Below are 26,286 nucleotides of genomic sequence, written 5' to 3'. Positions count from 1 at the left end.
CGACGAGATACTGATCCTGGGCTCACTACCGACTTCCCAGTCGCCGAGTCACTTCTACCCATCCCCTCCAACAAGTCAATACCCTCATCAATGGCATACAGGCCAAAGAGTCCCCCTTTGTATATACAGCCGCTTATCTGGTGTATCGACAGCTTGTTGGAGGCAAATAACCCCCCTCGCCGCGAGACGTGTGAGGAAGTGGTCGTTTGTTTGACCAGAATCGTCTGTGTAAACAGGGACTAGTTCTTGACGCGCAGTGATCTCACAAACACAGGAAGTACATCGGTCGACCATTAAGTCCGTGGTTTGAATGATGGACTAATGCGTTAGTTACGGCGACTGTCATGACGTCACAACGCTGATTGATTTGACACGATCGTTCTATCCTTATGAGTAACAACAGCATGTCACCGGCTATACGCTTTGTCTAATTTATCTCTTGTCTTCTATATTTCTTTGAATTTTCTACTTTCATCAGTTCTTATTGTACTGGTCATCCTATGTCATCTCTAGTATATTTTGAAACACTATATGTATATACCAAGGAGGGGGTGTCCCAAGGTGGATAACTTGTTCGTCATCCTTTTCCATTTGTGATAAAATATATTTAAACTAAACATACGTTTTAAGTAACATGAGGGCGGTCGGGGACCCTAGTGGTTATAGCGTTCGCTCGTCACGCCGAAGACCCGGGTTCTATTCCCGACATGGGTACAATGTGTGAAGCCCACTTCTGGTGTTCCCCATCGTGATATTGCTGGAATATGGTTTAATCGCGGCGTAAAACCATACTCACTCACTCCCTTTAAGTAACATGAGAGTGATGGGCAGGATATTGGTATTAGCTCGTCACGCCCGATGCTTGGTTCAAGGTGTAGAATGTGTGAAGTCGGGTCTAGTGTATCACCGGAACAGTTGGCTGTCTTCAGTGAAAATATTCTCTCTAACGTTGACATCTCCTGCGTCATTTTCTATTTTGTCACTTAAAAAATTAATGAGAAATATATAGAAAACCCTGCTCGGCACTCGGAACTACTCGGGTAAAAGTTACCTGATCTTCGCGAATGAATGCTGTAGGTTCGCCAAAGACCCTGGATAAACATCGTTCATTCACCGGGGACAAATATACCGTAGTTCCTCGTTGGTTGTTCTATATATCTACGAAACATACATCCCACAGCCGCGACTCAGTTAATGAACATTCGTCCAGGAATTCATTCCCTGGGGGTGTAAAAGTTCGTCAGCCGTCTGGTGAAAGGACGAGAAATGCATGGAGTCGTTTAATGGCAGACACAAGATTCATATGATAATGTCTCTCTGCCGGGAATAATCGGTGACTTTGACTGGTGTGATCTGTAACAGATGATGTGGCTGTGGCTTGTAGGATGCAACACGTGCAGTATGTGTGCGTCAGATGATGTTTCCGCTTGTGGATGTCAAATGTATTTGAGTAGTTTCAAGGCCGATCGGTGGGATGGAGTAGCCTCGTGGTTACAGCGTTCTCTCGTCCCCCCGAAGACCGGGTTCGATTCCCCATATGGGTACATAGTGTGAAGCCCATTTCCGGTGTCCCCCGCCGCGATATTGCTGGAATATTGCTAAAGCGGCGTAAAACCATACTCACTCACTCAATCCAAGGACGATGCGACGATTAGACAAGGTGTTTCCACGAGTAACGTCTCGTGGGGATTATGGCTAAGAATCGGTCCCCCAACCATGCTGGTCGATGACGTGTACCCCGACGGTATGGATTGTTACTCATGAAATCAATCACTGGATTGTCTGGTCGTGAGTCGATTATATGCAGGCTGCTAGAATATTGCTCAGTGTGGCTTTAACAAAAAGCACACGCACAGTAATAATGTAAGAGTGCAGGCTGAGCCATGACACGGAGAGAGGACGTTTGTTTCAAGTCGGCGTGGTCAGTGAAGCATGAGATCCGCCCCCAGTATTCATTGCTCAAGACACACACACTTGTCCATGAGTGTTTATACTTTGTGTGGCGTGGAAATATCTGCCTCAACATTCCTGCAGACAGCAATCCACTCCTCAGCCGTCGGGATATAGGTCAGTGTATTTTGAGGAGAGGTCAAATAGCTTCTTGTGATAAATGGCTGTTGTTTTTAACTGTTGCGTGTATCACCATCTCTGGGACTGCTTAAGTCTTAAAACACCTACATGTTTAATACAACCCTTGTTTTGTAATCCTTGATACAGACACACTTTTCATTATTTTGTCACGAATGTTAAGTCGATATGTGATGCTTTTGACCCAGTTGATGAAGTGAAGTGGGAACACGAGGAGATGTCGTTCACGTTCTATCTCCAACCAACCACAATCTTACCGACGTATGCAGGACATTCTGACCATGCCCATCAACATCTAACGCACCCTCCCTAAAAAAAAAGAAAAAAAGAGCAAACCCAACAATAAAGCAGTCAGGTGCGCGTCAGAATATAAATACTAGAAGCGATGTATATCATGTGTTACATAATCGGTTCCATGACACGTGTTATACACTCGTGGGGCGGTGTTTGTGGTTATGCGATGGAATATAAATCCTGATAATGTTCTACATGATTTGGCACATAAACGGTTCCATTACATGTCTTGTACTCTCGTGAACGGTGTTTGTGCTTATGCGACAGAAATTCTGCAGTTAAATGCAACGTTGAGATTTGTTGCTTAATAAAAATAGACGTTATTGTTAGTGTGAGCGTTTGTTTAGTTACTCAAACATCACTTTGAAACACCTCTGTCAAACACATCTGTCAAACACGGCTATCAATTAGCTCCTTGCAGGGACAAATGAATGTTTGCTTGTCTGTAAGAATGCGACCCTCTTACCATCCACGAGCAGTTTCGGCGACAATCAAACAGAGCTCGTTCACGAAACGTGGTGACAGACTGATGCTGTATCTGATGTAACATTTCCCCCAGTTCATGAATTAGGCTGTGTGAATATTCTGTATTCAGTATAGATGTAGGCCATCGACCCATGGTACACTGTTTAATGCAGTATACAGCTCTGATCAGCTACACCTAACACCGTGTAGAACTTACCATCATTATCACTGACGTTTTCCAACATTCATACATAAAATAGAGCAGCTGAATATTTCTCATTTTAAGAGGACCTGAGTATATTACATGTTCCTGTGACGGGTGGATATTATGTGTCTTAAGTAAGTACACTGATCTGAGTTCGTACCTTTACAAGTCATGGGCGGTCGGGTAGCCTAGTGGTTAAAGCGTTCGCTCGTCACGCCGAAGACCCGGGTTCGATTCCCGACATGGGTACAATGTGTGAAGACCATTTCTGGTGTCCCCCGCCGTGATATTGCTGGAATATTGCTAAAAGCGGCGTAAAACCATACTCACTCACTCACTTTACAAGTCAGCAACAATTGGTACCCCGTCTCTCCACCTTAGAAACGACCATGGTGAAGTGGTAGAGCATCCTTCTGGAGATCGGAAGGTCCGGGGTTCGATCCCCGGCCGCGTCATACCAAAAGACGTGAATACATGGCAGTTGTTGTTACCCTGTCTGGCGCTCGGCATTGAGGGGCTAAAACAAGGACTGGTCGGCTCAGAGTCAGTATACTGTGTCTGTGTGGGGTATTCATGTTAAACTGCGGCATGGTATCTCAGTGAGCTAGCACTATACATCGGCATCATTCCGGACTAGTACAAGCAGCCACACCCTCACATACGTGCATGCACGTTGCTATATAAGTGGAATAATCTTGGACGCGACATTAAACCCTATATCACCTCACCTCACCTCATTTTACAAACCTTCAGTCTTTGTCTCCAGGTACAGATCGACATGTCAATACATGCATCATGTAACCTGGAGCGGAACTGTGCAGTAGTATACCTGAGTTGTGAGGCCTTCTGTCAAGTTTCAAACTCCGACCAGGTGGTTCACAGTTCACCTGGCACGTAGTTCCACGTTGATGCTGGCTTATTAGAGGTTTCAAATAACAATAACAACTTCTGATTGAAAAGGATGATTTGACGGCTGCGGAAGCAAATATTTATAAATAAAATACTTCTTTCACTATCATTGAGGCATTTTGAAATAATGATCTGTACAATTACATGTAACAATTGGAGAATTGTGGCTAAGACAATATTGAAACATGCCTACTTGAAAGTGCGGCTACCTACATAAAAGTTATTAAAGCTAAATAAATACTTCTATGGAGTAAGCAAATACTCTCTCTTGTTATTGAGTACTAGCTGTTCATTTGATTGTAAACCTGCAGGGACATTGTGATACCAGGGTCCATCAGTAGTTCCACTGATTGCAGAACTGGGGTGACATTGTGATACCATGGTCCACCAGTAGTTCCACTGATTGCAGAACTGGGGTGATATTGTGATACCAGGGTCCATCAGTAGTTCCACTGATTGCAGAACTGGGGTGATATTGTGATACCAGGGTCCATCAGTAGTTCCACTGATTGCAGAACTGGGGTGATATTGTGATACCATGGTCCACCAGTAGTTCCACTGATTGCAGAACTGGGGTGATATTGTGATACCATGGTCCACCAGTAGTTCCACTGATTGCAGAACTGGGGTGATATTGTGATACCATGGTCCATCAGTAGTTCCACTGATTGCAGAACTGGGGTGATATTGTGATACCATGGTCCCCAGTAGTTCCACTGATTGCAGAACTGGGGTGATATTGTGATACCATGGTCCATCAGTAGTTCCACTGATTGCAGATCTGGGGGACATTGTGATACCATGGTCCATCAGTAGTTCCACTGATTGCAGAACTGGGGGACACTGTGATACCATGGTCCACCAGTAGTTCCACTGATTGCAGAACTGGGGGACATTGTGATACCATGGTCCATCAGTAGTTCCACTGATTGCAGAACTGGGGGACATTGTGATACCATGGTCCATCAGTAGTTCCACTGATTGCAGAACTGGGGGACATTGTGATACCAGGGTCCATCAGTAGTTCCACTGATTGCAGAATTGGGGAACATTGTGATACCATGGTCCATCAGTAGTTCCACTGATTGCCGAACTGGGGGACATTGTGATACCATGGTCCATTAGTAGTTCCAGTGATTGCTGAACTAGGGTGATATTGTGATACCATGGTCCACCAGTCTTTCCAGTGATTGCAGAACTGGGGTGACATTGTGATACCATGGTCCACCAGTCTTTCCAGTGATTGCAGAACTGGAGGGACATTGTGATACCATGGTCCACCAGTAGTTCCACTGATTGCTGAACTGGGGTGATATTGTGATACCATGGTCCACCAGTAGTTCCGCTGATTGCAGAACTGGGGTGACATTGTGATACCATGGTCCACCAGTCTTTCCAGTGATTGCAGAACTGGAGGGACATTGTGATACCATGGTCCACCAGTAGTTCCAGTGTTTGCAGAACTGGGGGACATTGTGATACCACCGTCCACCAGTAGTTCCACTGATTGCAGAACTTGGGTGACATTGTGATACCACGGTCCACCAGTAGTTCCACTGATTGCAGAACTGGGGTGATATTGTGATACCACCGTCCACCAGTAGTTCCACTGATTGCAGAACTGGGGTGACATTGTGATACCACGGTCCACCAGTAGTTCCACTGATTGCAGAACTGGGGTGATATTGTGATACCACCGTCCACCAGTAGTTCCACTGATTGCAGAACTGGGGTGACATTGTGATACCACGGTCCACCAGTAGTTCCACTGATTGCAGAACTGGGGTGATATTGTGATACCACGGTCCACCAGTAGTTCCACTGATTGCAGAACTGTGGTGATATTCTGATACCATGGTCTATCAGTAGTTCCGCTGATTGCAAAACTGGAAGACGGTCCATCAGTTGTTCCACTGATTGCAGAATTGGAGGGGCGGTCCATCAGTTGTTCCACTGATCGCAGAACTGAAGGGGCGGTCCATCAGTTGTTCCACTGAACGTCACCTTAGAGCAACAATGGCGAAACCTCGATGGCCCGATGAACCCTGAATTCTCCAAGGGGTATGACAACTCGCTCTATGAAATAAACTTTTTTTTAAGAAACCTCTCTGTGTAAACGGTTTACACGCCCCTGAAAGCCACGCTGTCGGTTAAAGCATCTCGGCCAAGTGATGTGGGAGTGTTTATGACATGCACATGTTATTGAAGCAATATATGTCTGATGGCATTTGTTTGATCTTGAGAAGTCTGTTTTTGTCTCTTCTCCGTCACATTTGTCAACGATAAGAACTTACATCCCCCGGGGCGTTGTGAGCGCCGGGCGTCATCCTGCACCGACTGCCGCTCCTTGAGTCCACTGAGTAACCTGATATAACCACACTAATGTAACCACTTCGACACAACGTGGTCGTCACTGCATTCTCTGTAACCACTTGGACAGAACGTGGTCGTCACTGCATTCTCTGTAACCACTTCGACACAACGTGGTCGTCACTGCATTCTCTGTAACCACTTGGACAGAACGTGGTCGTCATTGCATTCTCTGTAACCACTTGGACAGAACGTCGTCGTCACTGCATTCTCTGTAACCACTTGGACAGAACGTGGTCGTCACTGCATTCTCTGTAACCACTTGGACAGAACGTGGTCGTCACTGCATTCTCTGTAACCACTTGGACAGAACGTGGTCGCCACTGCATTCTCTGTAACCACTTGGACAGAACGTGGTCGCCACTGCATTCTCTGTAACCACTTGGACACAACGTGGTCGTCACTGCATTCTCTGTAACCACTTGGACAGAACGTGGTCGTCACTGCATTCTCTGTAACAACTTCGACACAACGTGGTCGTCACTGCATTCTCTGTAACCACTTGGCAGAACGTGGTCGTCACTGCATTCTCTGTAACCACTCAGCCGGAAATACTATCTGACCGTGACCTACAGACACATGCTACCTTCACCTTTCAGACGATGAAGGGGGGCACGTGTGGCCCAGCCGTCTAAGGCGCCACGATTCGCTGTGCAGAGTTGCGTCCCTTGGGCACGCCAGAAACCTATGATTGTGGGTTCGATTGTGGGTTTTGTCAGCATCATACCCGTGCTCGTGGGTTTCACCGAAGTGGTAAACGTCTGAGACCTGCATCACTTCAGGCTTTCCTCCCACATTAAGCTGACACGCCGTGATATAACTGGAATACTGTTAAAAACGGCGTTAAACCCAACTCACTCACTCACTCACTCAGACGATGAAGTTTAGTGTCGTATGTGGCGATCCTGGCTGATCTTTTAGTATTCTCTTTAGAAACTACACATACATCAGACCATACATTTATATACCGCTGGTGTCCAGGTACTAGTATCTGCTCAAAGAGGTTTTATGTGATCCCCGACCAGTGGATGCGTTTGCATTCCAATTATCATTCTCAACTCCCTTGGGAGTATATAACCTCAGCCGCCCAGGGGGCGCTGGAGGGTTTTTACTAACACCTCACATATCGGGTACCCACTCCCTGATGGGTGAACAGAGGCACATGTGAACAAAGTCACATGCCCAGGGACACTACACATTTTGACACTTGTGTTTCGGGTGTCTGTACGTATTCGTGTTTCCACCATCTGGTCATCTGCCATCGGACGAGTACGTTTCATTTTAGTGCACAGGGTGTATGTACTGTACACTAGGGGTAGTGACAACACTGTAAAGACCTGTAAACATTGTTGTTCCCAAGGCTGAATAACAACCCGGTCACTTGCGGATACGATCTCAGCACCTGGTGCTTGCTAGCACGGTGCTTTTGACCGCTTGCCCACTCCGCCCCCGTATATGTTGGTATACTCAGGCTGGTGTAATGAATGATGGTCTTATTCGCTCACTATTCACCGGGTTTGTTTGTTTGTTTGTTGTATTACTCCACACTAAGCAATATTCAAGCTATATGACGGCGGTCTGTAAATAATCGAGTCTGCATCAACCAAGTCAGCAAGCCTGACCACCCGATCCCGTTAGTCGCCTCTAACGACAAACAAAGTCGCCTCTAACGGCAAGCAGGGGTTGCTGAAGACCTATTTTAACCCAGATGCCCCTGTATGTTTCTAGGTTTGTCAGCACCATACCCATGCTCGTGGGTCCGAGGCCTGCATCACTACGGGTTTTCCTCCCACATTAAGCTGACAGGCCGTCATATATACTGTTCAAAGCGGCGTTCAAACAGCGATCGAAATATATATATATGTTATAATGATAACATAACAAAATCTTTAAAATGTCAAATTTCTACTGGTCCTTATGATACCTTAACTATTGGACGGTTTGGCAAGGACTACAGAACTAGTGCCAATTTCTAACGCTGGCTAAACTCATCTCACTCATGTTGAGTTACAGTTTACATTCCACCCAATGTCCGTGTTAGGAGTATAATTCTGACCAATCATCAATCAGCTGTTTGTACAGGCGCATCTGAACACGTCACGTGACACGACGCGCTGTCATAACGGGATCAAACACTGGGCAACAAATCCCCCTGTCACCACATGGCTTTGCAACCAACATTAAACACCCGCTTCTAGCAATTGTCATCACATTACGTTCCGAATTCATTTGTCAATTTGGTAAACATAGATATTCATATTTTGCGACAATATGCCGCAAAGCTACTGCTGGTGATCTGGAAATGTGATAGTTTGTTGCAAGACAGATAGGATTGTCCGTGAAAGCGACAGGCATTTGCATTATACTCAATCAAACGCCTGACAGAGAGGTTGTTGAGTTAGATAATAACCAATGTTTGGAAGACGCTGAATGAAAGCTCAGAACCGTGAGTTTTTTCTCTGGAACTATTTCTCAGACAAATACGGCCGTTGTTGCTCTTACAGATATTAAAGCATAAAATATATGGTGTCAATCTGTCGGGCATTCGGTGATTACGTGGCAAAATAGATATGAAATGATCCGAGGGTCGCAATAGCCTAGAAGTGTGTACACACCTCTCCCATTGTTTACACAGTGTGTCAACACCTTTGAGTTACGACATTAGCAACATCACGTGATCGGCTGCATATACTGACGTGAAGAAATAATGGAACGCCAAGGTGTATGTTCCGCCAGCAATGTTCTTTCGTCATCTGAAAAAACCCGCGGAAATCCTTGTCTGTCAGAACATGGCTAGTGATTGAGCGGATTTATCGTCACAGTTTCCGTGTTGCTTTATATATGTCCATGAGTATATGAACAGTCCCGCAGACCAACAGAACCAAGCAGACAACAGCAGTGAGTGACAGGCGAGTCTGCAGCACAAGGAGTTTTACGTATTGGAGAAAACACGCCTCCCAGGTTTTGTTTGAAAATGTAAACACGACGGAGGGGATTTCCCGACTCCCGAATGTTTATATTTTTAACCAAACCCAAGGGTTAGTGCTTTCTCTGGTTTATGAACCGACAAAAGAGTTTAGTTTAAACCAAAAATCCAATCTCCATGTGGCGCGTAATAACGGGGCAATTGTAAAAACATGTTCGTGTGCAGGAACGGGACTGAAAGCAGTCGCTCCACGTGAATTTCGTGCTCGCGTCGCGGTTTTATTCCACGTGGTATGTGAGGTCATAACGTAAAATTGGACAGAAATTATCACCCGTTCCGGTGACAGTGAAAGAACAATGGGTTACAAAACTTTACACGTTATGTGAGACTGCAGGTTCGATTCCCGTCATCTATACTGACAGGTTTCGATTTTAGAGTTGGACATTTGAAACACAATGCCCAAAGTTGATCGGTTACACAGCTCACCAGGTCCTACTTGGAAAAAGTAAAACCTCATACCAGAGATAAGGTCTTCAAGCACAACGTAAAACCTCCCAAGTGGTTATGACGAGATAGGAAGATGGCTTCAATACAATAGGCTAAAGTGGCAGTAGGTTTATAATAAATGACACAAGGTTTATTGCGGTGCCATTTGTTCACCATCGTGAGAATATCAACGTTGTCATGCTCAATAACATTAATTCGTTATTTATCAAAATCAAATGCACAGTGACACAAGCCCCAGCAAGTTGAACGACCAGAGTTGTATGTCCAAGTTCAGTATTTTAGGTCTGTGAACATTTCCTTGTCCTGTCTGCTTTGTCGCCGTCAGTGGAACTCATGCACGTATTTCCCAGTTGTTCGGATGAATTGAACCCTGAACCCTGAACCCTAAATAATCACCCCGTTGAACTTCGAGAGGTGGAATCTATAACCGTTCACGCTCCAAGTCATAATCAGTTAAGCGAAACACAATTAGCTTCTCTGCAAGGGGTTTCTACGAACTATTGAAAGCAAGACAGACAACCTGAACCCATACGGCTCAGCCTACTCCATATGGATTTATTAAAAAAAGGAGACTCGGTCATTGTTCTAAACCCAGAACTAGGATTTCTGTCCAAGTTGAGTTTCTCAGACACACAGATGCAATGTAATATAGTACAGTACCATGCAGTGAGGTACAGTGATATCTGGTATAGTGCTGTGCGCGAAAATAAAAAATAAAATGGAATGATGCTTACTCGAAAATTAATCTGTGTTCACTCACTAACTTCCAGTGGTATCTATGATAAACGTCGCAGTAGCTGACGTAATAACACCATAAGCGGCCTTCAGTTGACCTTCCCCTTGGTATGTTAAACCTGTCAATGTACTTTAGGCGTCATGCTTCGCCGGCAGCGGAGCATCCATGCAGAATATATAACTCTCAGTTCGATTACAGTTTGGAGAAATTTACGAGGTCAGAAAGTGGCAATACAAGGTGACTTGAATCTGCCATCTTGTTTCGAGTATTTTCACAGAAGATGTTGTTCACAGAAGATGTTGTTCACAGAAGATGTTGTTCACAGAAGATGACGTGTAGCATCACAGATACATACATGTCCATGGGGTTGACAAACACGCAGATCGTTTCATGGCGACCTGCCACTGTGTTGCTGTTGATGTTGCTGTGGAATAACGAGTTGCTCAGTCGTCCCTAAAGAACATTCACAGACTGTGTGCGTGCGTGCGTGCGTGCGTGCTCGCGTGAGGTGATTGTTTCGTAGTAGTTGAAGCGATCGCTTGTCAGAAGACACTGGTCCATTCTCACAGGGGTAATTTTTGTTAGTAGTGCATTAGTAGCAAAGTACCACTCACGAGGGCTGGGACGAGTCCACATTTACTACCCGGATAAGGACCCCCCACCCCCACCCCCAACCCCTCATCCCCCTATTACCCGACCCTACCCGGGTACCCGCTGTAGGTCTCAGGAGATGTCTCAAAATGTCCGATCGGGAACATTTTTAGAATAGCCCTAGCAAATGGTATTCAGATACATGTATTAAACAATCTGGTCATTCATACACTGAAGTTGAATTAAGTTATATCTTTATTCAACCATATGAAAAATCACAAGGAATGAGTGCATAGTAAGAAAGAAATGTGAACATTAGTGACTTGTAGTGTAACCATAGAGTTCTAGATAATTTTTGTCAATAAACAATATATCACGTGACTAACAACGGGTCCGGGTAGTCCTGTGGGTACCCTGGGCCTACTCAGTACCCACCCGACCCGGGTACCCAAATGTTGGTGTAACTACACAGCGAGAAGCTCCGTGCATGATTGATGTCATCTACTCAAAACAAAAATCTCAACAATGTATAGGTACAACGCAGTGTCTATCAGTATACACCGTGATACATCAACGTACATACACTACGCAGTGTCCTACACTATACACTATACACCATACACCCTGATACATCAACATATAGACACTACACAGTGTCCTACACTATACACTATACACCATACACCGTGATACATCAACGTACAGACACTACGCAGTGTCCTACACTATACACCGTGATACATCAACGTATAGACACTACGCAGTGTCCTACACTCTACACCATACACCGTGATACATCAACGTATAGACACTACACAGTGTCCTACACTATACACCATACACCGTGATACATCAACGTACAGACACTACGCAGTGTCCTACACTATACACTATACACCATACACCGTGATACTTCAACGTATAGACACTACGCAGTGTCCTACACTATACACCATACACCGTGATACATCAACGTACAGACACTACGCAGTGTCCTACACTATACACTCTACACCATACACCGTGATACATCAACGTATAGACACTACGCAGTGTCCTACACTATACACCATACACCGTGATACATCAACGTACAGACACTACGCAGTGTCCTACACTATACACTATACACCATACACCGTGATACATCAACGTACAGACACTACGCAGTGTCCTACACTATACACTATACACCATACACCGTGATACTTCAACGTATGGACACTACGCAGTGTCCTACACTATACACCATACACCGTGATACATCAACGTACAGACACTACGCAGTGTCCTACACTATACACTATACACCATACACCGTGATACATCAACGTACAGACACTACGCAGTGTCCTACACTATACACTATACACCATACACCGTGATACTTCAACGTATGGACACTACGCAGTGTCCTACACTATACACCATACACCGTGATACATCAACGTATAGACACTACGCAGTGTCCTACACCATACACCGTGACACATCTGTCTGTTCAAGTAAACACAAATAACCAACCTCCATTTCCAGTGAATAGAATGTGATTCGAGAATGCACATAAGCCAGAATCCACATCCCAATATTTTTAAATGTAGTAAAATTGACAATGCATCACTGAACACATTTCCTTGTAAATCCGCCTTGTTGACAAAATGGGTTGACAAAGTCATTTATCTCCATCGCCTACTGGGCGCCTAAGGTCAAGGTCACCCGGTTCATCTCACTCCCACTGGGGTAATGAGTCAATATTTTACGTGGTTATTTGTCAGTGTTAATGTGTATTTTGTTGCTGTGTTATTCCGCTATGGCTTCAGGGACATGGCTTGTATGGGGTTCCCCAGGATTTGACAGGTAACTGATTGCAGCATACAGCGGCAACCATCAGTAGAAGATACAAGACTCGCATGTCACTGTGTTGGTAGGTCATGGTGGGGATATACAAGTGAAGTGTGGTCGCTGGCCCTGGTGGCCACAGTTGTCTGGGGCGCTGTTCGGAGTCCTGCCCCGGACACAAGTCTACTTAGTTACAATTATTTGTTTGTCAACGCCGCACCATGGTTGTAGAGGTGAAAGTCATAGCCCTGTGTCAATGTGTACTTCCGTACAACATCAAGCTTACACGCAGTAACAAAAAAGTGTTTTTTAATCTGTGATCGAACTAACTGGACTCCCCCATTGATGCTTAATGCGCAACACAAACTCCATACTCTGTTGGTGCAGTAAACTCCATACTCTGTTGGTGCAGCAAACTCCATACTCTGTTGGTGCAGTAAACTCCATACTCTGTTGGTGCAGAAAACTCCATGCACTGTTGGTGCAGCAAACTCCATACTCTGTAGGTGCAGTAAACTCAATACTTTGTAGGTGCAGCATACTCAATATATGAACACTTATCCTCAATAGATGTGTTTGGAGGTCTTGTGTTAAGCCCATCAGTTGGACGTTCATAGGGAGACTGTGTTTGGAAGTCTTGTGTTAAGCCCATCAGTTGGACGTTCATAGGGAGACTGTGTTTGGAGGTCTTGTGTTTAGCCCATCAGTTGGACGTACATAGGGAGACTGTGTTTGGAGGTCTTGTGTTTAGCCCATTAGTTGGACGTTCATGTGGAGACTGTGTTTGGCTGTCTTGTGTTAAGCCCATCAGTTGGACGTTCATGTGGAGACTGTGTTTGGCTGTCTTGTGTTAAGCCCATCAGTTGGACGTTCATGTGTTTGGCAATAAAAAGCAACATACATCCCATTGACCTTGACGGTTAAGGTCACAGTAGTTCCATGACTGGTGATTGAACCCATACCACTGCGTCAGTATGCGGGCCATGAACTCTCGAAATACTTTTAGGTCTGTTTTTATAGGGCTCCGATTTGGTTATTGCGGTTGTTTTTTTACATAAGTGAAAACAAATATCAAAATTGTGAAAAATGTAGAAAATCTGAAGCATTGGTATAATGTTCGTGCCTTTGTCTCAAGCATAAAACTTGTGCAAGAAATTCTCTCAGAATCTTATCAGAAACACGGCGTGACGAATGGGCAAGTTTATATCTATAAGGGCCGTACGCGCAAATATTCTTTTAATGAGTTGATTAAACGTCAGCAACCGTCTTCGCGAGGCACAAGATACTTCTCAAGTAAATAACACATACTCTTACTAGTCTTCATATCGAACAGCTGCGCTGAACATTTTTTCAATAATTTCGAAAAAGATACAAACCCGCGTGTTCTTAGAATCCATTTTAAAATCAGGAAGACTTTAACTCATTATTAGATGGACCCGTGAAAATCCGGGGTACAATTGATCTTCAGCAAACCATACTTGTCTCCCTCCGTGAAGATCCGGGGTAGAATAGGTCTTCAGCAACCCATACTTGTCACCCTCCATGAAGATCCGGGGTAGAATAGGTCTTCAGCAACCCATACTTGTCTCCCCCCGTGAAGATCCGGGGTAGAATAGGTCTTTAGGGCCAATGCTTGCCGTAAAAGGCAACTATGCATTTCGTAAGAGGCGACTAACAGGATCGGGTGGTCAGGCTCGCTGACTTGGTTGATGAATGTCATCAAATCCTTATTGCATGGATCGATGCTCATGATATCAATCACTGGATTATCTGGTCCAGACTCGATTATTTACAGACCGCCGTCATATAGCTGGAACATTGCTGAGTGCGGCGTTAAACAACAAAGAAACAAAACCTCCATGTTCAGCTTAAGGTGTTTAAGAACTTTGTTTCCAACTTTGCCACATTCCTTATAACCTTTCCTTTAGATTTTGTCTTGAAAAACTGAAATCGAACAACATATATAAGTGTTTGCAGTTTGTAATACTCCGATCAGAGATCGTCCTATTGTTCATCTCTGTCTTAACATTCCCGACATCATCGCCTGGAAGCAGAAGGAACGGGATCCCCGCTAGAGCCACAAGTCAGCCCAGTCAACGTACTGTTGGTTTGCGTCATGGGCGGAGTCAAGGCCAGTCGCCTAGCAACAGCCTGACCTGCAGCTCTGTTGAGACTCCAGAAGGTGACATGTCCCTTACCCCACGGAAGCGTCATCCGTCACCAAGATGCTTTGACCGTTCTGATTGGCTCGTAAACTTATTGCCAGTCATTTCCCCCCAGGCCAAGGAAGAACATCCTGAAGGGTCATCTCAAACGTTTCATGACATAAAGCCATGCGTCATTTGTCACACAGGCAGATGTGTTATGAAACTAATCCAAGCTGGCCTTAATGCTGTATAGCTTCTAAGGCAGGGCGCAAGGCTGTTGTTTAAGATAGAATCGTTTTGACATGCCCCCAGTTGACAAAGTGATCTGTTTTCTGCCGCTGTCCCTGTCTGTCAGCGTTGTCACTTTGGTAGCGATTTATCTAGCCTACAGAAGGTGTTGACAGGTGCGATGTGGGCAGAATTATTCCCAGCTTGCACTGCAGGCATTTGTGTCTGAGCAGATACCACTGCACTGTCTTTGTGTCTGAGCAGATACCACTGCCCTGTCTTTGTGTCTGAGCAGATACCACTGCACTGTCTTTGTGTCTGAGCAGATACCACTGCACTGTCTTTGTGTCTGAGCAGATACCACTGCACTGTCTTTGTGTCTGAGCAGATACCACTGTGCTGTCTTTGTGTCTGAGCAGATACCACTGCACTGTCTTTGTGTCTGAACAGAGCCCACTGCACTGTCTTTGTGTCTGAGCAGATACCACTGCACTGTCTTTGTGTCTGAACAGATACCACTGCACTGTCTTTGTGTCTGAACAGAGCCCACTGCACTGTCTTTGTGTCTGAACAGATACCACTGCACTGTCTTTGTGTCTGAACAGATACCACTGCGGACATATATGTCTGCACAGATACCACTGCAGGCAAATGCCTGAACAAATACCACTGCACTGTCTTTGTGTCTGAACAGATACCACTGCACTGCCTTTGTGTCTGAACAGTTACCACTGCACTGTCTTTGTGTCTGAGCAGATACCACTGCACTGTCTTTGTGTCTGAGCAGATACCACTGTGCTGTCTTTGTGTCTGAGCAGATACCACTGCACTGTCTTTGTGTCTGAACAGAGCCCACTGCACTGTCTTTGTGTCTGAACAGATACCACTGCACTGTCTTTGTGTCTGAACAGATACCACTGCACTGTCTTTGTGTCTGAACAGAGCCCACTGCACTGTCTTTGTGTCTGAACAGATACCACTGCACTGTCTTTGTGTCTGAACAGATACCACTGCGGACATATATGTCTGCACAGATACCACTGCAGGCAAATGCCTGAACAAATACCACTGCACTGTCTTTGTGTCTGAACAGATACCACTGCACTGCCTTTGTGTCTGAACAGTTACCACTGCACTGCCTTTGTGTCTGAACAGATACCACTGCAATGCCTTTGTCTCTGAACAGATACCACTGCAATGCCTTTGTGTCTGAACAGATACCAGCGCACTGCCTTTGTGTCTGAACAGATACCACTGCATTGCCTTTGTGTCTGAACAGATAACACTGCAATCTATTTGTGTCTGAACAGATAACACTGCAATCTATTTGTGTCTGAACAGATAACACTGAGGGCATATATGTCTGAACAGATAACACTGCAATCTATTTGTGTCTGAACAGATAACACTGCGGGCATTTATGTCTGAACAGATAACACTGCAATCTATTTGTGTCTGAACACATACCACTGCAATCTATTTGTGTCTGAACAGATACCACTGCACTACACTGCCTTTGTGTGTGAACAGATAACACTGCGGACATATATGTCTGAATAAATACCACTGCACTGTCTTTGTGGCTGAAAAGATACCACTGCACTGCCTTTGCGTCCTTATTATGGGGAGTCTGAACCATCCGCGGGTGTACGGGTCATCCATTGCCTCTGTCACTGTCAATGTGCAGATTTGCGTCCCTTAGTCGTTGCAGGATCGTCTGGTAGAGTGAAATCCCATCAACATGAACATTTTTAATGCCGTGGCCCTGATGAAAACCTTTAGTCAAGTCTGGCCGTGCCACCGTATTAAGCGCCGAACCCAAACCACACACTCATGATATGTCACATTGAAACTATCATTATTACTTCCCTTGGGCCATGTGACTCCCCTGAGTGACCGACCACATTCTTACAAGATCGCTTACTAAGAATTAATGAGTTGTGTCATATCGCAAAACAGTACCCGGCCCCAAGAATGCGTTAACAATAATATTGCTGACATCTCGCGATAACATGTCATGTCATTCGCTACTTCTGGAGTCTATTCCTGTACATGTCGGCGTATATTACATAAAGAAGTAACTTTATCGTTTTATTGAAGCAACACCGGCTCGAATTTTACGAGTGATTTAAATAGCACAAAGCAATGTCACCTTTGAATACCCTTGTACAATACCGTAACCTTCAACATACCCGTGTACAATACTGTAGCCTTCAATATACCCGTGTACTTTACTGTAGCCGTCAACATACCTGTGTACATAACTGTAGCCTTCAACATACCTGTGTACATTACTGTAGCCTTCAACATACCTGTGTACATTACTGTAGCCTCCAACATACCTGTGTACATTACTGCAGCCTCCAACATACCCGTGTACAATACTGTAGCCGTCAACATACCTGTGTACAATACTGTAGCCGTCAACATACCTGTGTACAATACTGTAGCCGTCAACATACATGTGTACATTACTGTAGCCGTCAACATACATGTGTACATTACTGTAGCCGTCAACATACCTGTGTACAATACTGTAGCCGTCAACATACCTGTGTACAATACTGTAGCCGTCAACATACATGTGTACATTACTGTAGCCGTCAACATACATGTGTACATTACTTTAGCCGTCAACATACCTGTGTACATTACTGTAGCCGTCAACATACCTGTGTACAATACTGTAGCCGTCAACATACCTGTGTACAATACTGTAGCCGTCAACATACCTGTGTACAATACTGTAGCCGTCAACATACCTGTGTACAATACTGTAGCCGTCAACATACCTGTGTACATTACTGTAGCCGTCAACATACATGTGTACATTACTGTAGCCGTCAACATACATGTGTACATTACTGTAGCCGTCAACATACATGTGTACATTACTGTAGCCGTCAACATACCTGTGCACATTACTGTAGCCGTCAACATACATGTGTACATTACTGTAGCCGTCAACATACATGTGTACATTACTGTAGCCTTCAACATTCCTGTATACAATACTGTAGCCGTCAACATACCTGTGTACATTACTGTAGCCGTCAACATACATGTGTACATTACTGTAGCCGTCAACATACATGTGTACATTACTTTAGCCGTCAACATACCTGTGTACATTACTGTAGCCGTCAACATACATGTGTACATTACTGTAGCCGTCAACATACCTGTGCACATTACTGTAGCCGTCAACATACCTGTGTACATTACTGTAGCCGTCAACATACATGTGTACATTACTGTAGCCGTCAACATACATGTGTACATTACTGTAGCCTTCAACATTCCTGTATACAATAATGTAGCCGTCAACATACCTGTGTACATTACTGTAGTCGTCAACATACATGTGTACATTACTGTAGCCGTCAACATACCTGTGTACATTACTGTAGCCGTCAACATACATGTGTACATTACTGTAGCCGTCAACATACATGTGTACATTACTGTAGCCGTCAACATACATGTGTACATTACTGTAGCCGTCAACATACCTGTGCACATTACTGTAGCCGTCAACATACATGTGTACATTACTGTAGCCGTCAACATACATGTGTACATTACTGTAGCCGTCAACATACATGTGTACATTACTGTAGCCGTCAACATACCTGTGCACATTACTGTAGCCGTCAACATACCTGTATACATTACTGTAGCCTTCAACATTCCTGTATACAATAATGTAGCCGTCAACATACCTGTGTACATTACTGTAGTCGTCAACATACATGTGTACATTACTGAAGCCGTCAACATACATGTATACAATTCTGTAGCCTTCAACATACCCGTGTACAATACTTTAGCCTTCAACATGCCCGTGTACAATACTTTAGCCTTAAACATTCATGTGTACAATTCTGTAGCCTTCAACATACCTGTGTACATTACTGTAGGCTTAAACATACCTGTGTACAATTCTGTAGCCTTCATGGTACACGGACGTAACCGTGATTTTCATAATATTTGTCGTTGATACTGAATTAGATTGACATATCTGATTACCCCTATCAAAGTTTGAATAGTATGTATACACGTGTGTGAGTTTTGAAACATATATATATATATATGTAACGCACACATGCACGTATAACACTCAGCCCGCGGTGTGGCCCGCATGTGTCTGTGTGGCAACACTTGCAATCTTACGTGTTGACCAAACAACTATATTTATGGCGACGAGGGGTTATTTTTAGCTTCCTCTGTCATAATCCTGTCTCATTGCTGACAGGCGGACGTCAACCTTAACATACAGCTCCTTAACCCACAAGAGAAGGATTAGCCGAGACTGACTGACTTGGTTGCCGCCACATTGAGGCTGTCTTGAGTGATGTGCTCCAGTGCATGGCTCGGGGTCAATGAAACATGCTGTCTGTAGTTCCTTGATGTCAACATGGCGATAATATTAGCTGCTCGTGAAGACGTGTGGGTACTGATGCGTTCTCACTCACTCACCTTTTCGCGAACGCCTTGATTCATAAACATGCTCGCAATATCAGTCACTGGTTTGTCTGGTCCATACTAGATCATGTACAGGTCGCCGACATGTGACTTGGTCATTAAAGACACCAAGCCACACGAGAAAATAGAATCTTTGGTTTGCACCACTACCAGGGGATCCTGGTACGTGAAGGGAGACTACTCTGTACAGTACGTTGCGGTCCCTCTGATAACCCTGAACACTGTCAGTGTGTATACAGACATAGTTATGAAAACCAATTATATACACAGCCACTTACTTGTTCAGGCCTTCTTGTTATTTACATGAAGGGCCACAGCAACAAAAAACTTATCATTGGGTTTTCGTGGCTTCACGTATCAGACGAAATCTATCAGTAAATAATTGATAAGAGAGAACTCTGGCTAGTGCGGACACCTGATTGAATAGAGAGAACCCTGGCAATTGCGGACAGTTGATTTGATATAGAGAACCCTGGCTAAAGCGGACAGTTGATTTAATACAGAGACCCCTGGGTAATGCGGACAGTTGATTAAATATAAAGAACCCTAGCCAGTGCGGACAGTTGATTGAATACAAAGAACCCTGGCTAGTGCCGACAGCTGATTGAATAGAGAGAACCCTGGCTATTGCGGACAGTTGATTTGATACAGAGAACCCTGGCTAAAACGGACAGTTGATTTTAATACAGATAACCCCGGCTAATGCGGACAGTTGATTGAATACAGATAACTCTGACTAGTGAGGGCAGTTGATTTAATACAGAGAATCCTGGCTAATGCGGACAGCTGGGGCGGTGGCAAGGTCGTCCCTTGCGTCGGCCAGTCTCAAGAGGAGGATTCGAGATCCCTCACATCCCCGTCGGCGCCAGGAAGTCACGCACATCCACACACAGTCTCAGTATGTCAACACACTGTACACTGGCGTTACAGCAGCACCATTGGGCGTGGCCTCACTTAACTCTCACATTCGATCACGCGGCGTCCCGAGTTCCATCACGTGGTGCCTTTGACGTCACATCTGACCACAAGCATGTCTTAGAATGGACGCAGATGTCGACTTATTCCCACTAGCGTTGATGCTTGTTGCGAGTCGTCCATAGCTGATATATGCTGATATATATCAGTCCTCGCCAGATATATCAAGTCGTTCTGGCTGAGACGTCTATTATGACTGTGTCCTTTCTGTAATGTTTTGAAACGAATGTAACACATGTTATATTTTGGATTACACCTTCTTCGATAAGTAGAGAACATCGTACTGGGACGCCTCCGTGGTCTAATGGTAGAGCGTCCGGCCGGAGAGCGGAAGGTCCGGGGTTCGATCCCCGGCCGCGCCATACCAAAGACGTTAAAAGATGGTACTTGCTGTTACCCTGTCTGGCGCTCATCATTATGGGGCTAAAACAATGCCTGGTCGTCTCGGTATCAGTATACTGCTTTTGAGTGGGGTATTCATGTTAAACTGCGGTATGGTATCTCAGCATGTGAAGATCCGGGATAGAATAGGTCGTAAAAGGCGACTATGCTTGTCGTAAGAGGCGACTAACGGGATCGGGTGGTCAGGCTCGCTGATTTGGCTGATGTATGTCATCGCATGTCAATTGCATGGATCGATGCTTGTGATGTCAACCACTGGATTGTCTCGTCCAGACTCGATTATTTACATACCGCCGTCATATAGCTGGAATATTGCTGAATGCGGCGTTGAACAACAAACAAACATTGTATCTCAGTAGACTAGCACTATGAAAAATCGACATCTGTCCGGACGAGTACAAGCCGTCACACACACACACGTGCAAGCACGTCGCGATATAAGTCACCTCACCTCATCTCACCTCACCTCACCTCACTTCGTCTCACCTCACCTCACCTCACCTCACCTCAGGGGCGGTTGGGTAGCCTAGTGGTTAAAGCGTTCGCTCGTCACGCCGAAGACCCGGGTTCGATTTCCGACATGGGTACAATGTGTGAAGCCCATTTCTGGTGTCCCCGCCGTGATATTGCTGGAATATTGCTAAAAGCGGCGTAAAATCATACTCACTCACTCACTCACTCACCTCACCTCACCGTTTTGGCGGAAGTTGCGTCAGGAAGTAGCATCATTCAAGACATGTCCCTCAGCCTGAAGTGCTCCAAACACGTGCGATATGACTTGTAATTTATGCAAAACACTGTGAACAGTGGACAATGTTTACGTTGTGAATACCGCACACAACAAACTGTCTGGTAGAATCACTCAGGAGTGTTATGTTATGTATGTTCTGGTGTCTGGCATGAAGGAAAATATCAAAGGAATGAAGTGAATGTATTTCTTGCTTGTTTGACGCATGTTGTTTTGTCTATTTTCAGATCGCAATCCTACCTTATACAGTGTCCTTGACGTTGTGCCTGACCTTGACATTGACCTCGACGTTGTGCCTGACCTTGACCTTGACCTAGACGTTGCGCCTGACCTTCACTTCTGTGGGATAATGGTTTCCTGTCCTCAGCGACAAATGTTGCCACAAGTTACAGGAACCATGTGTTGACCATGAGAACATGGAGATTACTGTTCCGTGAAAGGTGTGTGGCTGCTGTCGAAACGGGGGTAAACGCACAAATAGTATACGTTGTACACAGGAGACCACAGGAGACCACAGGAGACTATAGGAGACTATAGGACCGGGGCGAATGTCGTCCACAGCAGTGCTTGTGAAATGCTCTAACAACTTACATGAGTGCTTACCTGGGACACGTGATTGACAGTTGAAATGTACACGTTGCACAAGGCGAAGACGTGATTGACAGTTGAAATGTACACGTGGGACAAGGCAGAAGATGTGATTGACAGTTGAAATCACGCACGTGCGAATCTGTGTGCCTCTATTGTGTGTAGATTGTTAAGACTTCAGAATTGTACATATGTCATGTCTGGACCAACTGGCCCTGGTGATTCATCTGTGAGCATTTGATTGTTGACTTGCCAAAATATTTTCATTTGTGGATTTTCAACTGATTTTCATCAGAGATAGTTTTGATACTCTGCATCTGTATATAATATGAATGTAATGTTTATTTGTTCATTGTTCATATGTATATTTATTTTGTGTAAAATATTCAAACATCGTTATTATCTAAAAGGCAATATGTTGGTTTGTCTTTCGCAGTGTTGTATACCGTTGTTCATCTTATTTGAAATCTCGAATTTATATGTACCATATTTTAGATTGTTTATAGGTTTTAATCCTTAAGGAAAAATAAATTTAAGGTAGATGCACGGATACGTCATAAATCACGCTCAGTCTGGGGAGTGGTATATTTAATCTTTAAATAGTTGAAGCCGTTTGGAAGCCTTTCATAAACTGAATATTTGACACATATACATTAAGTAACTTATAAGTAGTTATCTATTTCATCAAGGTCATCATGATGAATGTGACATTTCTGTCTACGCAAATGGATTAATGGCTGTGCTCAATTGCTTAACACTGATTAACACTTAACTTTCAAATCAAAAGGTTTTCGAACATAACGCTGTGATTTTGAGTCGTTAATACTTTTGTTTATTATTTGTTTACTCTCACTGTATAACGAAAGCAGATTTAGCTATGAGAACTATGTACTATGCATGTAGCGGGTAGACAAGTTTAAACATGGCGCTTGTTTCATGATCAATGTGTTCTCTATTTTCTTGATCCATCACAAGGTGTGATCGCAATGTCCATTTGCTTGCAAAACTAACATGTGATGCCATTTGTTGATGTTCGCCCTCAAGGGTTGTGATCAATTAATATATTCTGTATTTGTAACGTGTGTACATATTCTGGCCCTGTGCAATATAACTGAACTTGTACACAGCCAGTTAACGAGTCTGTACATATTGGTGGACAGCTCTCTGTGGGGTGGGAGAGGAAGTATATTTTTATAGCTGTCAAAGAGCAGAACTCGGATGATAAGTACAGTGTCATTGATACAAAGATGCTTATATGTTCATGTAATACAGTTCAAGATCTTAGCTCCGTGGCCATACGGTTATGTGATGGTAAAGGTTATTGCTTCACTGTGAGTTGAATGATCGGTTTCATTAAGAGGGTATAGATAAGGGGGGTGTGTGTAAGGTCGGGTACATCAAGAGGGTTTTGATAGTCACGTATTTATTTGTATTCACATAATAATAATTTCTTTCCTAAAAGCAAGTTTAGATTTCATTTTCAATATTCTGAGATACAGGTCATCAATAAGGTCCGTCCATGACAGTTTTACAAGGATTATGTGTTAAGGTTTTCCACCAAAAGCCTCAGGGGCAGTAACTCTTGCGTCAACCGTGGAACTCCGTTCATCGCGACGGTTCACTCCAAGGACTGAACACTTTCATACTGTTCACTTGTTGACATGTCCATGATTGTAGGTTTACGGAGCAATGGAATAGGTCATGATTTGTAGGTCACAGAGCTATGGAAAAGGTCATGATTTGTAGGTCACGGAGCAATGGGGGAGGTCATGATTTGTAGGTCACGGAGCTATGGGATAGGTCATGATTTGTAGGTCACGGAGCAATGGGGGAGGTCATGATTTGTAGGTCACGGAGCTATGGGATGGGTCGTGTTTAAATTTGTAGGTCACAGAGCCATGGGGTAGGTCATGATTTGTAGGTCACGGAGCAATGGGGGAGGTCATGATTTGTAGGTCACGGAGCCATGGGGTAGGTCATGATTTGTAGGTCACGGGACAATGGGATAGGTCAGGATTTGTAGGTCACGGAACAATTGGATAGGTCTGATTTGTAGCTCACGGAGCCATGGGATGGGTCGTGATTTGTAGGTCACGGAGCCATGGGGTAGGTCATTATTTGTAGGTCACGGAACAATTGGATAGGTCTGATTTGTAGGTCACGGAGCCATGGGATGGGTCGTGTTTATAGGTCACGGAGCCATGGGATGGGTCGTGATTTGTAGGTCACGGAGCCATGGGGTAGGTCATGATTTAAAGGTCACGGAGCCATGGGAAAGGTCATAATCAAAAGGTCACGGAGCCATGGGGATAGGTCATGATTTGTGAATTTGATGTTCTGGAACCACTGGCTAACCTCTCGTCGGTTGTCAACGTGTTTGTGTAATATGCAGGTGCTGTATCTCCCCATTTATCCCAGTCACTACAGAAATAAGAGCCAGAAACACCCCTTTGCCTTATCAAAGTATGGCAAGCCTGGGCTGATTTCACTTGTTTGACTCACACAGGTGCTGTATCTCCCCATTTATCCCAGTCACTACAGAAATAAGAGCCAGAAACACCCCTTTGCCTTATCAAAGTATGGCAAGCCTGGGCTGATTTCACTTGTTTGACTCACACAGGTGCTGTATCACCCCATTTATCCCAGTCACTACAGAAATAAGAGCCAGAAACACCCCTTTGCCTTATCAAAGTATGGCAAGCCAGGGGTGATGTCACTTGTTTGACTCACACAGGTGCTGTATCACCCCATTTATCCCAGTCACTACAGAAATAAGAGCCAGAAACACCCCTTTGCCTTATCAAAGTATGGCAAGCCTGGGCTGATTTCACTTGTTTGACTCACACAGGTGCTGTATCACCCCATTTATCCCAGTCACTACAGAAATAAGAGCCAGAAACACCCCTTTGCCTTATCAAAGTATGGCAAGCCTGGGCTGATTTCACTTGTTTGACTCACACAGGTGCTGTATCACCCCATTTATCCCAGTCACTACAGAAATAAGAGCCAGAAACACCCCTTTGCCTTATCAAAGTATGGCAAGCCTGGGGTGATTTCACTTGTTTGACTCATACTGGTTAGTTGCTGTGTGTGGGAAAACGTGTTCTTGTATTGAACGAATTGTTTCGAGGTGTATAACAACATACATGACATATGAAGTGTACAATGGCATGTCAGTTTGAGGATTATCTATCGTTTGAATTGTGTACTGATGCCAGACACTGACACAAGGACTGTTTTATACAGGTGGTCCCTGATACACTGACACTAGGACTGGGTTATACAGGTGGTCCCTGATACACTGACACAAGGACTGTGTTATACAGGTTGTCCCTGATACACTGGCACTAGGACTGTGTTATACAGGTTGTCCCTGATACACTGACACAAGGACTGTTTTATACAGGTGGTCCCTGATACACTGACACTAGAACTGTGTTATACAGGTGGTCCCTGATACACTGACACTAGGACTGTGTTATACAGGTTGTCCCTGATACACTGACACATGGACTGTGTTATACAGGTTGTCCCTGATACACTGACACTAGGACTGTGTTATACAGGTTGTCCCTGATACACTGACACTAGGACTGTGTTATACAGGTGGTCCCTGATACACTGACACTAGGACTGTGTTATACAGGTTGTCCCTGATACACTGACACTAGGACTGTGTTATACAGGTTGTCCCTGATACACTGACACTAGGACTGTGTTATACAGGTTGTCCCTGATACACTGACACTAGGACTGTGTTATACAGGTTGTCTCTGATACACT

At 44.5% G+C, this 26,286-nt stretch overlaps 1 protein-coding gene across 2 annotated transcripts in view; it reads left to right on the top strand.

Moving 5' to 3' along the window:
- LOC124114446 (protein FAM43A-like) overlaps positions 1–25,508 on the top strand; it is a 46,819-nt gene extending 21,311 nt beyond the window's left edge. Inside the window, exons 2-3 of one of the 2 annotated variants that reach the window (XR_007218832.1) lie at positions 22,143–24,895; positions 25,010–25,508. The gene's annotated coding sequence lies outside the window, so the exon portion shown is untranslated. Of the gene's footprint in view, positions 1–22,142 lie in introns of both variants that reach the window. The other variant, XM_046475009.2, reaches the window with a different exon arrangement.
- The last annotated feature ends 778 nt before the right edge of the window (positions 25,509–26,286 follow it).

The sequence above is a fragment of the Haliotis rufescens genome, unplaced genomic scaffold (assembly GCF_023055435.1).
Source record: "Haliotis rufescens isolate VD_foot unplaced genomic scaffold, xgHalRufe1.0.p SCAF_61, whole genome shotgun sequence".
Classification (NCBI taxonomy): domain Eukaryota; kingdom Metazoa; phylum Mollusca; class Gastropoda; order Lepetellida; family Haliotidae; genus Haliotis; species Haliotis rufescens.
This window is presented reverse-complemented; position numbering and strand designations above follow the sequence as displayed.